General features: G+C 33.2%; 1 long non-coding RNA gene across 1 annotated transcript; it reads left to right on the top strand.

The window, feature by feature from the left end:
- Nucleotides 1-9,334: 9,334 nt before the first annotated feature.
- On the top strand, nt 9,335-10,397 carry LOC136821705 (uncharacterized). Its single transcript, XR_010848795.1, has 4 exons — nt 9,335-9,357; nt 9,517-9,576; nt 10,031-10,099; nt 10,354-10,397. It is a non-coding gene; the product is annotated as an uncharacterized lncRNA (long non-coding RNA).
- Nucleotides 10,398-11,817: the final 1,420 nt, after the last annotated feature.

Below are 11,817 nucleotides of genomic sequence, written 5' to 3'. Positions count from 1 at the left end.
GAAATTACCATCAAACGAGGTTACAGATTAAAATTTCTATTCTTCAAAGTTGATCATGAGAACTTTGTTCATCAAACCAAACAAATTTTTTAAACATACACGGTTACACATTACACAGATGTAAGAAGGGCCCTCTTGTTTTTTCTGCCTGAAGTTGTCAACCCTTTTTCCTACATTAAGTTTCTTGTTAGCTTTATAGACTTTACGCTTTTTTTCTTTTTCTTTCTCATGTTTTTCTGATCCTTTATTTAATTCCCGATGCCTACGTTTTCGTTCTTTTTCTTGATCATGTTTTTCTGATCCTTGATTTAATTCGATGCTTACGTTGTTCTTCTTTACCTGTTCATGCTTATCCGTTGCCTTGGATTTTTTCACGTGATTTCTGAACGGTTTTGTTTTTCCAATAAATCTTTATATTGATCAGTACCTTTATCTTTTCAACTGATCTTATGTGAAAAATTTTTTGTCTGCGTGATAATTGCCTTGACAGTACTTTTTATACTTCTGATCTGAATCAGTTGAGATAAATGATTGAAAAGATTTATTTCTTATACTCAGTCTTATATACTGTTTAATTTCTTGTAAGTTGTCAAACTTTAAAGAACTGAAGTCCAATACTGCCTTCAACTTGATGGCCTTCAGAGTCTTGTATGCGAGTCAAAAAAAAGTAATTTTTGTTATAGTGCATCACAGCTAAGCAATTTCCAGCTATCACCAAACTGCACCAGAATGTTGTAATAAAGTTCCTCCTGAACAAATTTACTAAATATTTACCAGTCTCAAATAGCCTTCAAAAATGTTGAAATTCAGTGCAAGTGCTACCTCCTATGTCAATTGTCTTAGAAAACTCTTCAACAAATGGAGACTGTCCTGTGATTCCCAACTTTTTGAAATTCAAATCGCCTTGATCTAAAACGTAATCCAAATCATGAGTCTTCCAAAGGGATAATTTTCTTAACTGAGCATAGCAAATAGCAAAAAAACAATTTGAGGAACATTGTATACCTGCAGTCTTACCAAATTTACTATTGCCCTGGTGAAATGAACCTTGAACAGTTGGGCCTGGGTTAAGTTCTATATCGCCTGATAGTAGAAGCGTGTAATTTGCTTTTAAAAAAATAAGGTTTGGATCTCCCACTTTGTACACTACGTTGTTGGGATATTGAACAAAAATTCCATTTTTTGAAAGATGCAGAAAATCTAAAGGTGTGTAAAGCTCTGTTAGCTCAAAGGACTTTGGGATTGCAAAACAGACCAGGGTAAAAAGTGCTATGAAAACGAACGGTCTCAATAGTTTTAAAAGAGCATATGGATAGGTCAGAACCAACAACAATAGATTTAGCTATACATTTCACGTTTCTCTGAGCTGTAAAAGCAAAACTTCCTATCCGTGCACGATATAATGCAATAGATATCATCTTTAAAACACAACACAGAAAAACTACTCTGACTGAAATAATTTCTAGTTAAGTGTTGTTTTAAAGTATCTAGAATCAAATATATATTGTTTTCAAATTATATTGGTAAGAGCTGACAGTGCAGCTTTGTATATTTGAACTGACAATGCAGTTGAATTGTTTGAGAGCTGTCGATATCGCACAAGCTCGATACGGTCGCAGGCACAGGATCTTACCTGCCCTGGCCACGGGTTGCCGCAATCAGATTCAGAGGTGAGTCTCGACCTTGAATCTGAAGGGCGGGAAAAAAAACCACAATCAGATTCAGTGCAGTGAATGAATCTGAAAAAAAGTGGCAAAAAAAAAGAAAAGATGCCTCAATCACTTTTTAGGTGAAGGGGCAAAAAAGGTGCTTTAAACAGATCCACTGGAAAAATAACTCTATGTGGAACTGGAAAAAGCAAAGTTGAAGTCTATACTTACTATTTCTTAGTTAACAATTTTTGCTTTAAGAAGAGTGTAACACAAGGAATTTACTCAAAATCGATGGATGCAAACCTGCAACGCTTCTAAAAATTGAATTCCTCCTTGCCTTCCAGAAATATGGTGCCGTACGCGTCAGACTGTGGAGCTAATGATACAATAAACAAAATGAAGCTGATCATCTCATTACCTCCACAATACCAAACTAGTATGAGCTAATATGAAAGAAATGACGTAATCTTAAAAAACCCGCGAAAATTGCCGTGGTTAAACGGAGCGTGCAAGTTTAAATTAAACTTAGTGAGTTCATCCACCGTATTGAGTACTTTCGTTTTCTAATTTTTTTTCCGATGACACCGCCGCGAAAGGCTATCGTAATACTTTCGCTAGCGAAATTAATAATTTAGCAAAGTCCTTGGTAGAATACATTTCGTGAAACATAAAGTTTGGCCATGAAATTTGAGAAGTTTTTAAATATTTCCTATCTATATAGGAAATATTTGTTAAAACGGTAATTTTTCTTCTTCTCCTTCTTCTTCTCCAAGTCTAACGCTCGGTTTTGGTCAATTTCGTGAGTTTGTACATGAGTCTCTTTTTAAGTCAAGCTCCGGCGGTAAAAACAGTAGGATGTTCTTTTTTCGAGGCGGAAGACGTCATTTCTTCGAGAAACGTCTGTGATATTTATTCCGTACAGCACTCTATTCTCCTTGTCGATCGGGCAAGGGAGACGATAATTACAAGGTCTCAAAAGAAGGTTGTCTATTGCTCATTCCGACATCGACTTATAACCTGACTGAAATTTTAGCCGTTTACTAGCAACCCTGCGGGGCCCAAGGCGCCGAGTATGCACCCGGCACAGTGACAAGCCGTTACTAGCAACCCTGACCCTACCTAACTGTTAGTTAATCAATTCCAAACAACAAAACCCCCGGAAAATTTAAAATGTCGGAATGAGCAGTAGACAACCTTCTTTTGAGACCTTGTAATTATCCTTTTCCATCGGGCAACGTCCGCCGTTTCAGAAGCATATTGTTGATCGGACCATACTGCTTTTTTTCTAACTGTCAAAACAAAGATGGCAGAAAATAGACAACAACTTCTGCTCTTTCGTTGGTTTATATGCTTTGATGAGTTGAATTGGATCGTGATTTTTGTACGATTGTCACAAGGAATGGTCGATAGTGAACTTTTCTTAATATTCCTTTCTGGATTTGATGTTTCGTTTACATTCTGTAAGATACAATCTCTTGGTCTTGGAAAAACAGGACATTTTATAAACTTTCACACAAACTAACTTCAATTTTGTTTGTATATTTACATAAATCGTACGAAGGCAAGTGACTGTGAATAAATCTGACCATGTTATACCTGAAAAATTACATATATACTTGCAATGTGAAAAAAGTTTGCACCCAACGAATGCAATGGAATGCCGACAATGCAACAATGATGGTCGATGAACTGATTTTAGCTAAAATTTTAAACATGGAGCAAAATTGACTGGTTTAAATTTTTTTATCTACAACAATGAATTAACTGCCGGGGTTAGTGACAGTTAGTGAAAACTCGTTGCGGTTATAAATTAAAAATTTTAAAGCTGATTACCGGATCCGGAACACCACGGCCCCAATATGAAGAATGTTATGTTATACTTCTTAAAAGGTTTATTGCATTGAATATGGATGTAAATAATTTGAAATCACCTCACATGTACAATCAAAATTTTTCTTGAACTTGGAGATTTTCTTCGTGCATTTTAAAACGTGGAAAACTTTAGTTGTGAATTTAGAGATCTTTTGCAACTTGTGTTTTTTAAAACGTGGAAATTTTTGTCGTGAATTTGGAGATTTTCTTACCCGTCAACTGCTCCAACTTGGGACTATCTGACAAAACATGGGACGGCAATTTGGCCACCATTTCACCGAACCTCCAAAGACATTTGATTTGAGTTAATGAACGGCGTATTAAAAAATGGCAAAATGATGGAGCGTTTGACGTCACTCGCGTGGCAAGTTACACACGTGTTATTTGTTAATCCCATCGGGCGATAGGCGGTTAGGCAGCGGGCGTTCTCTAATTCTCAAATCAACGCGATCAGTGAAAGTTATCGTGACATGTTATGAAATGAAGTATGATCGATAAACTTGGTGGAGTTATCAAAACAAATTTGTTGTCAAAGAGATTTAACAAGTTAGTAAAAATACAGACCAGATATCAAACAGTCCCATGTTTCGACCAATCGTCCCAAGATAAAGCAGTTGGCGGTATGTACATTTAAAACGTGAAAAACTTTTGTGATAAATTTGGAGATTTTCTTACACGTGCATTCAAAACGTGGAAAACTTTTGTCGTGAAGTTGACATTTTCTTCCACATGCATTTAAAAAATGAAGAAAACTCAAGTGATTTCCTGGCATGACAATTTATTTTATTTTCTGACATTTTTTTGGAAATTTTGATTGTTTCTAAGTATGTGACATTTTTCGCTCTTGCAGCATGCTTTTGGAAATCATAAAATGGCTTCTGTTAAGGGAATTTTTTCCTATCGACATTCTTTCAGATTATGAAATGTTTCCCAGTATATAAAAATGAGATTTTTTTTTTTTGCATTCTGTCGGAAAAAATGAAATTGTTTCCCTGTTTTAAAAGATTTTTACTTTTAGCACGTACATTATTTCAAAAACTCAAAAAGTTACTTTAAATTTTTACATTTTTTTACAATATTTTATATATGAAAGTTAATGTAAAAATATTTCATATCATTTTTGAAAATATATAAAATTTTCTTTGGTTTTCTTACTGTGAAATATTCTCCTTTTTATCATTCTTTCATTTTAAATATTTGCCCTTTTTGGCTATATATATAATATTTCTGGAAATCAGCACTTGAAATAATAATTATATAATCAGGTCTTTTGATGTGTTCAACAACACTCTGCTTGGTGGTGCGACGCCGGGTGACCGCTAGTATAATACTAAAATCTATTTAAAGTCCACCTAACGAAAATTAAAGTTCCAGCCAATTTGATTACTGCATCGTTGTTCTCAGTCGGGTTCAGCTTGATTATATTCCGTGATCCGTAGCTTTGAACCTACAGTCACCTTATGAATAATCCTGGACCTGTAAATACTGGCAATAACATAAATGGAATTTTGAAATTCTTAGGGACTTGTGTTGCTTGATGTTATCTGAGATTTAAAGCACTTTGAAATTTTTTGAGGACATCGATTATTATTTTAACATTTGTAAAGGAAATATTTATCCGCATCTTTGCGGCTCTTGTTTCTTTATCCTTCTGGAGCATTCTTTTTCCCGTGGAAAGAAAAGATAGTTTTCAACGTCACAACCGCAGCTAAAAAATCTTTCAACATCAAATTTACTATTTGTCTGTTATTTTGTCAGGATCGCAAATGTGTGAAGGAGACCAAAGAATTCGCAATCAAGATATCGTTTTTAACACTTCGAATAACAATCATACTGGAAACGTTTGGAATGATTATCACAAAGATGCCAGAAAGGAAGGACGGAAGAGAAAGAACATCAAATTTTTGATTTCATTACGTTTAATTTATACTGATTGTAGATTTTCATACCCAGAAAATCGTATAGAAAAGAGCATTCAAAGAAAATTCAAATGTGTGTACGGTCTTTATCATAATAGTGCAATGAATATGAGTTATTTTGGCAAAGAACGTCTTAGAGACGTGTTCAAACTAATCTAAAATAACTTTTAAAGACGTTTTTAAGTCGTCTCAGAAACGTACCATACCGAAATTAATAAAATTAAGACGTCCCGGAAACGTCCTAGAGACGTCCATAATTCGTTCCAAAAAGGCGTCCTTCAAGTAGCTAGAAGAAAACGTTGAAACAACGTTTTTTAAACGTCTTGCAAAAACGTAATCTATAAACGTTTGAAAAACGTTTTTTTGACGTTGTGAAAAAACGTTGTAAAATGCGACAAATACAACCTGAAAAAAACGTTTTCCAAACGTTGTGAAAAACGTTTTTTAAACGTTTTTTAAACGTTTTTTTGCCGGCTGGGTTATTACACTGAAACCTTTACTGTCTACAATGTCCACAGCTTAATCCATTTGCCAGATGACGCTCGTAGATTTAACGTATCCTTGGATAAAGTTTCTTGTTTTCCATTTGAAAACCACCTTCAAATTTTGAAGAAATTAATACGCAATGCAACGAACACACTTGTCTCCACTACTAAGCGAATAGCGGAAATAGAGAGTGCTGGAAAAAAATCCTCATACAAGTGCATTTTAACTAAAGTTTCTAAAATCCCAAGAGACAGCTGGTTTTTATTGGAAAACGAAGATGTTGTTTGTGTGAAGGAAATTCAGTCAAGTACAAGTTTCCTATGTAAAGTTTACAAAAAAAATGAATTAACGGATTATTGTTCATCCACCTTGTCAGTCAAGTACAGTTGGGATTTTTTTTCTTTCAAATGTCAAAATGAACAACAACAAAGATGAGCGACACACCATCAATAAGACATCAATGAATGAAACGTAAAATTGTCTGTCTTGCGGTGGAAACCGGCAATGTTTTGATAAGCTTGCTGAATGATGTTAAATTTGATGAGGGTTTAGGAGCGTATTTTTGATCAGTGAGAAATGTTGTCAAATAAATGTTGAATAAATGATTTATATAGATATACTTCTCATGTTTTTTTGTATGGAAGTCAATATCCAGAGGAGGACTATTTTAATAGTTTTTGTAATTCCTAATAAATTGTTAATCAGGTTTCTTAGAGAGAAATTCAAGAGACTGGATAATTAAACTTAAAAGATTGCTTAGGCTGTAAGGATTTTATATCGATTTTATTCATAGATTCTGTTCCACTATTTTTCCTCACACACTTCTGTGCATACTCTGTTGTTAAAATACGCTATCAAAATGTCTAACTTTCTATCTCTAAACCTTGCAGAAAGATGATAAGGCTTGTCACATAGTGTATATCTAGTCTTATTAATATTTTTTCCCTTGCATTGACTTCTGATAGCAAAATTAGATTAAAAACAATGGAACCTATTGGTAAAAACCATTACCAGCTGATAACTTCAAATAAAAGAGTACGAAAGAGATTCCGAATAGTGAATTCATTATCATAATCTTGATCAGAAAATTGACAACGTATTGATGTTTGATAAAATATCTATATTTCGAGCATAACTTCACTCATCTTTCAGGATTGTAAAATGTAAAATTACAAAGTTGCTACTGATGTGAAAAATTGGAAAAAAAAAGAAACCTATTTTAAACAACGGCCTAAAAGCCTCTAGAGAATTATACCTTTTTAACTACTTTTTATTACGACCTTGTCTTTTAACCATTTTACAATTTTAATAGCCTTCAATTAGCGCTTTTTTTTCTTTTTTTTTTCCAATTTTTCACATCAGTAGCAACTTTGTAATTTTACATTTTACAATCCTGAAAGATGAGTGAAGTTATGCTCGAAATATAGATATTTTATCAAACATCAATTCGTTGTCAATTTTCTGATCAAGATTATGATAATGAATTCACTATTCGGAATCTCTTTCGTACTCTCCTATTGGTAAAAATTCATCGGGTAAATTTGCATGTGTTGTGTGTGTAGAAAAAAATGGAGATTTATCTCAAATTGTTGTTCCTTTCAATTGGATTGACGAGGAAAATAAACTAGTCTATTGGTCATCAACGATCCACGCAAGACAAGAGTTTGATAACTGTGCACCTATTAACACAAACTGGCCATATCCATTGGTTAAAAAGTAAGTCGAAGGAAGTAAGTTGAAATTACTTTTTAACCTTTACACTGTCATAACAAAAAGAGTCTTCGCCTTTCTATGCTGCTAAATTTAAGACTTGTAACAAAATATGAAAACCCTTCCTTTGTTGTCACTTTTCACATCTCATCTTATATCAAAAATTTATATTTCTATTTGTTAATTTGTTTTTCCATTTTAGGCCACGAACTATGCAAACAATATTAGTTTGAGTACAGCACTTCAAGTGGACAGGATGACTCACCTGTGAAAAATAAAAATAATCCACAGCAAAAGACAACAGCTTGTAAGCAGTGTTTTGATTTCCCCCTCTTAACTACATAAGTATTAAGAAGTATTTAGAATTTCTACTTGATTTATGACTCTTTCTGGTTATTGGCCATAAGAGTATTTTAAGAAATGATTTCATGTGATTTTTTCTCCAGATAAATCCTATCCAGATACACCTCCAAAGAAAGGAAGATCCTTCAGTTCTTGTTCAAAGAAACCAGAATCACCAGAATCACCTGTCAAGAGAAACCAGACTCCCTTACAAAAAAATCAAGTAGTAAAAATTCCTAAAAGGATTCCTATGTCATTCCCTACTTTAATCAATAACATTTGCAAATTTTTGCCTTCTCAGGCAATAGACGATATCGGCTTTAGGAATTCTCCCCGAATGATTACCCATGATGCATTGCGCAAAAATATTCGCGGACAATATTGACTTACTGAATTTTTTTGTGCAATGCATCATGGGTAATCATTCGGGGAGAATTTCGTTAAGCCGATATCGTCTATTTATCACTATCCCTTAAGGTCTTCAGGCTTCTAGTCTAAATTATCCCCTTTCATAACTAAATATTGAAAATTTCTACTTTGTTTATGACTCTTTTTGGTTATTAGGCATACTTTGAGAGTATTCAGGAAATAATTTCATGTTATTTTTTCTTCAGATAAATCCTATCCGGATCCACCTCCAAAGAAAGCAAGATCCTCACCCAACAGTTCTTGTGCAAAGAAAACAGAAACACCAGAATCACCTGTCAAGAGAAAACCAGACGCCCCTACGAAAAGATCACAAAGTAAGCATTGCTAAAAGGATTCTCATGTCACTCCATACTTTATTTAATCAATAACGTTTGTAAATTTTTGTCTTTACGGGCAAATTCTCACTATCCCTTAAAGTTTTCAGTCTTCTGGTCTAAATTATCCCCTTCAATAAATAAATATTAAGAATTTCTACTTTATTTATGACTCTTTTTGGTTATCAGGCATATTTTAAGAGTATTTCAAGAAATTATTTCATATTATTTTTTCTTCAGATAAATCCTATCCAGATCGACCTCCAAATAAAGGAGGATCTTCGCCTGTCGGTTCTTTTGCCAAGGAACCAGAATCCCCTGTCAAGAGAAAACCAGACTCCCTTATAAAAAGATCAAGTAAGCATCTCTAAAATGTCAACTACACTCTATTTTTCTTATAAGCATATGGTAAATTTCAGTTAAAACTTGATATGCTTCAGTAAAGCTTGATTATGAGCATCAAATTATACTAAACCCCGTGCTTAGCAAAAACCTTTTGTTTTCATAAGGGCAATGATTTGAAGAACCTTCTTCTTTATTTTCTAGAATCAGACAGGCGTGAGGATCCACCACCAAATTCAGCTTATAACGTGCCAGATTCTGAGGACGATGAAGATGAAAATTACTGGAGAGGTAAAAGAATGCTTTGTTTTTGATACTTCATGATATTCGGGCCAAGGCTTCTGCAGGACCGTGAAAACCAATTGAAAATTATTTCATAGGCACTATGTAGGCACTTTTGGATGAAACATGGAAAATGGCACGTTTTTAATTTTCCCTTTTTTATTTCAGCATCTGACACCGAAAGAACTCCTCCAAAAGAGACTCACTTCCAAATAACTGACAGTCGAGGTACTTATAGTAAAAGACTTTCAAGGCTTATAAATGAACGGAAAATAAATTAATGAGTCCATGGTAGAACATCTAGAGAATTTTAGTCTTATTCTATTCCGTATAGTACAGTAGCTCCAAAGTTTTCCTAATCATAGTTATGTCCGGAAAAAATGTAATCGGTACTCAAACAAGCGTTAATGATTAATTATATCTTGTTTTTCTCAGATTCCAACAGTAACTTTTTGTTACCCCTCCTCTATGCTCGGAAATCTCTTGGCTTTAACGAAAGCAGCAAGGTTAAAAATAATTTGTTTATAACCTTTAGTCCGTTATCAGATATATATTAGGTTGCCACTGTTAAAAAGTTTTCATAAGATTTATGTTTTTGACAGACCTTAAACGGAGAGGAGAAATATTGCTTTTGCTGGGGGTTCAATCTCATCATCACAACTTTTGACTTCTTTATTTTTAGGCAAACGCTCTAACAAAGATGGACCGTCATCCTCAAAAAATAAGGAGCGCTATCCGCTATCTACAGCAGGTACGATTTTTAGTAGATGCTGCTTTATGTGCAGCAGCTTGTGCAAAAACATTTTATGTGTGATTATTTTGTCCCTTGAGTTTGGAAGATTAAAATTTGAGGAGTGTTAGTTTTGCAGACTAAGCACCCATTAGAGAGTTGTGTGCTTTTAACAGCGGATTATCTTTGATAGATGCCTTATACCACATAACTGCACAAAACTGCACAAAACGATATTCAGTCATGTCAAATAATATAAGCTTTTCTCGTTTTAGATTACCAAAGAAAGACTGTGAAGCTCCTTTTAGATATAAAGAAATGTCTAAAAAAAAGTCTATCAACGGAGTTCGCCTGCTCGGTGTGATACCCTAGAGCAATTGATCGAATTTGAGCGAAGCCTGTCGAACCAGTCGGAATATGAGAAACTGGAAAGATTATAAGCATAAATTCCAAGTGTTTGGTGGTCGAAGGGGCATTGACTGTTGTATATAATTCCCAACGTGCGAGAGCCCAAAGTTTTACTTCTATTCTGCCACAAAATCAACCCAGATGGGACAAATGTAAGACGTATGGACATCAACAATTTAAAAAACGAACTTTCACTTATCGATGAAGAACTTAAAAACGATTTAGGATTTTGATCTGTTTTAAACGTGTAAACTCTCTTTTTGTCTTGTGTTTTACTTTCTTATTTTTAGTTTAATATTTTTAAACTTGAAGATTCTAACACTTTCACGTCCGATAAAAGTGGAAAAAATGCCATAAAGGCCTAAAGTTGGTTGAAATCCATACGTTTACGAAGGTTGGAAATGAGAACTTGAATTTCTCTTTTTTCAAGGAAAGATTTTTTGCGAAAAAATGGCACAAAAAATTTTTGATGTATACATTTTTCTATTACTGACTGATACGATTCTATTTTTCATTATTGACTAATTTTTCATTTTTGGATCTGTTTTTTATTTTTGATTCATTATTTTTGATTTTCGACTGATTTTTGAATTTTGATTTTTTTTCTTGACTAATTTTCATTTTCGACTGGTTTTTAGTTTTTCATTTATTTTCTATTTTGCTCTTATTTTTCGTTTTTGATGGTTTTTTTCATTTTTCATTTAATTTTTTTTTGAATCATTTTTCATTATTCATGCATTTTTCACTTATTTTTATTTTTCTTTTCTTTTTTAATCGTTGATTTATTTCTATTTTCAATTCATTTTTCATTTTCTTGGTCTCGCCTAACTTTGAATTTTTTTTTATCTCGGACATATTTTTTAATTACATCTTACTTTATTTTTGTTTTATGATTTATGACACTGATTTACTTTCGATTTTTTTTTTATTCTGATTTCGTGAACATTAATTTCTTAATTAATTTCTTAATTTTCGATTTTTTCTTGTGATTTTCATCAATTTCATCTGTTTTGATATATTGGGTTTTTCTGATTTCAAATTTGTTCAAATTTGAATTTCAAAATTGATTTATGTATTTGCGTTATTTTTCTTCTGAAGATTTTGTCATCAGTTTTCAATTAGAGATTCATTTATTTATTAATCTGATCATAAAATAAAGTGGTTTGATTTTATTTAAATATATCTTACAGTTATTGAAAGATACTACAGAATTTGAGTACTCAATGTGTTCATTTGATTTTTTACATATGATGAAAACTCATCACACAGTAAGTTTCTGAGGGAGCAAAAACCCCCTTAAGTGGCAACCCTTATGGAAATGGAATAAATTT

This window comes from Clytia hemisphaerica, unplaced genomic scaffold (assembly GCF_902728285.1).
Source record: "Clytia hemisphaerica strain Z4C2 unplaced genomic scaffold, Clytia hemisphaerica genome assembly, whole genome shotgun sequence".
Lineage (NCBI taxonomy): Eukaryota > Metazoa > Cnidaria > Hydrozoa > Leptothecata > Clytiidae > Clytia > Clytia hemisphaerica.
Note: the sequence above shows the minus strand (reverse complement) of the source record. Positions and strands in the feature narration are given on the sequence as shown.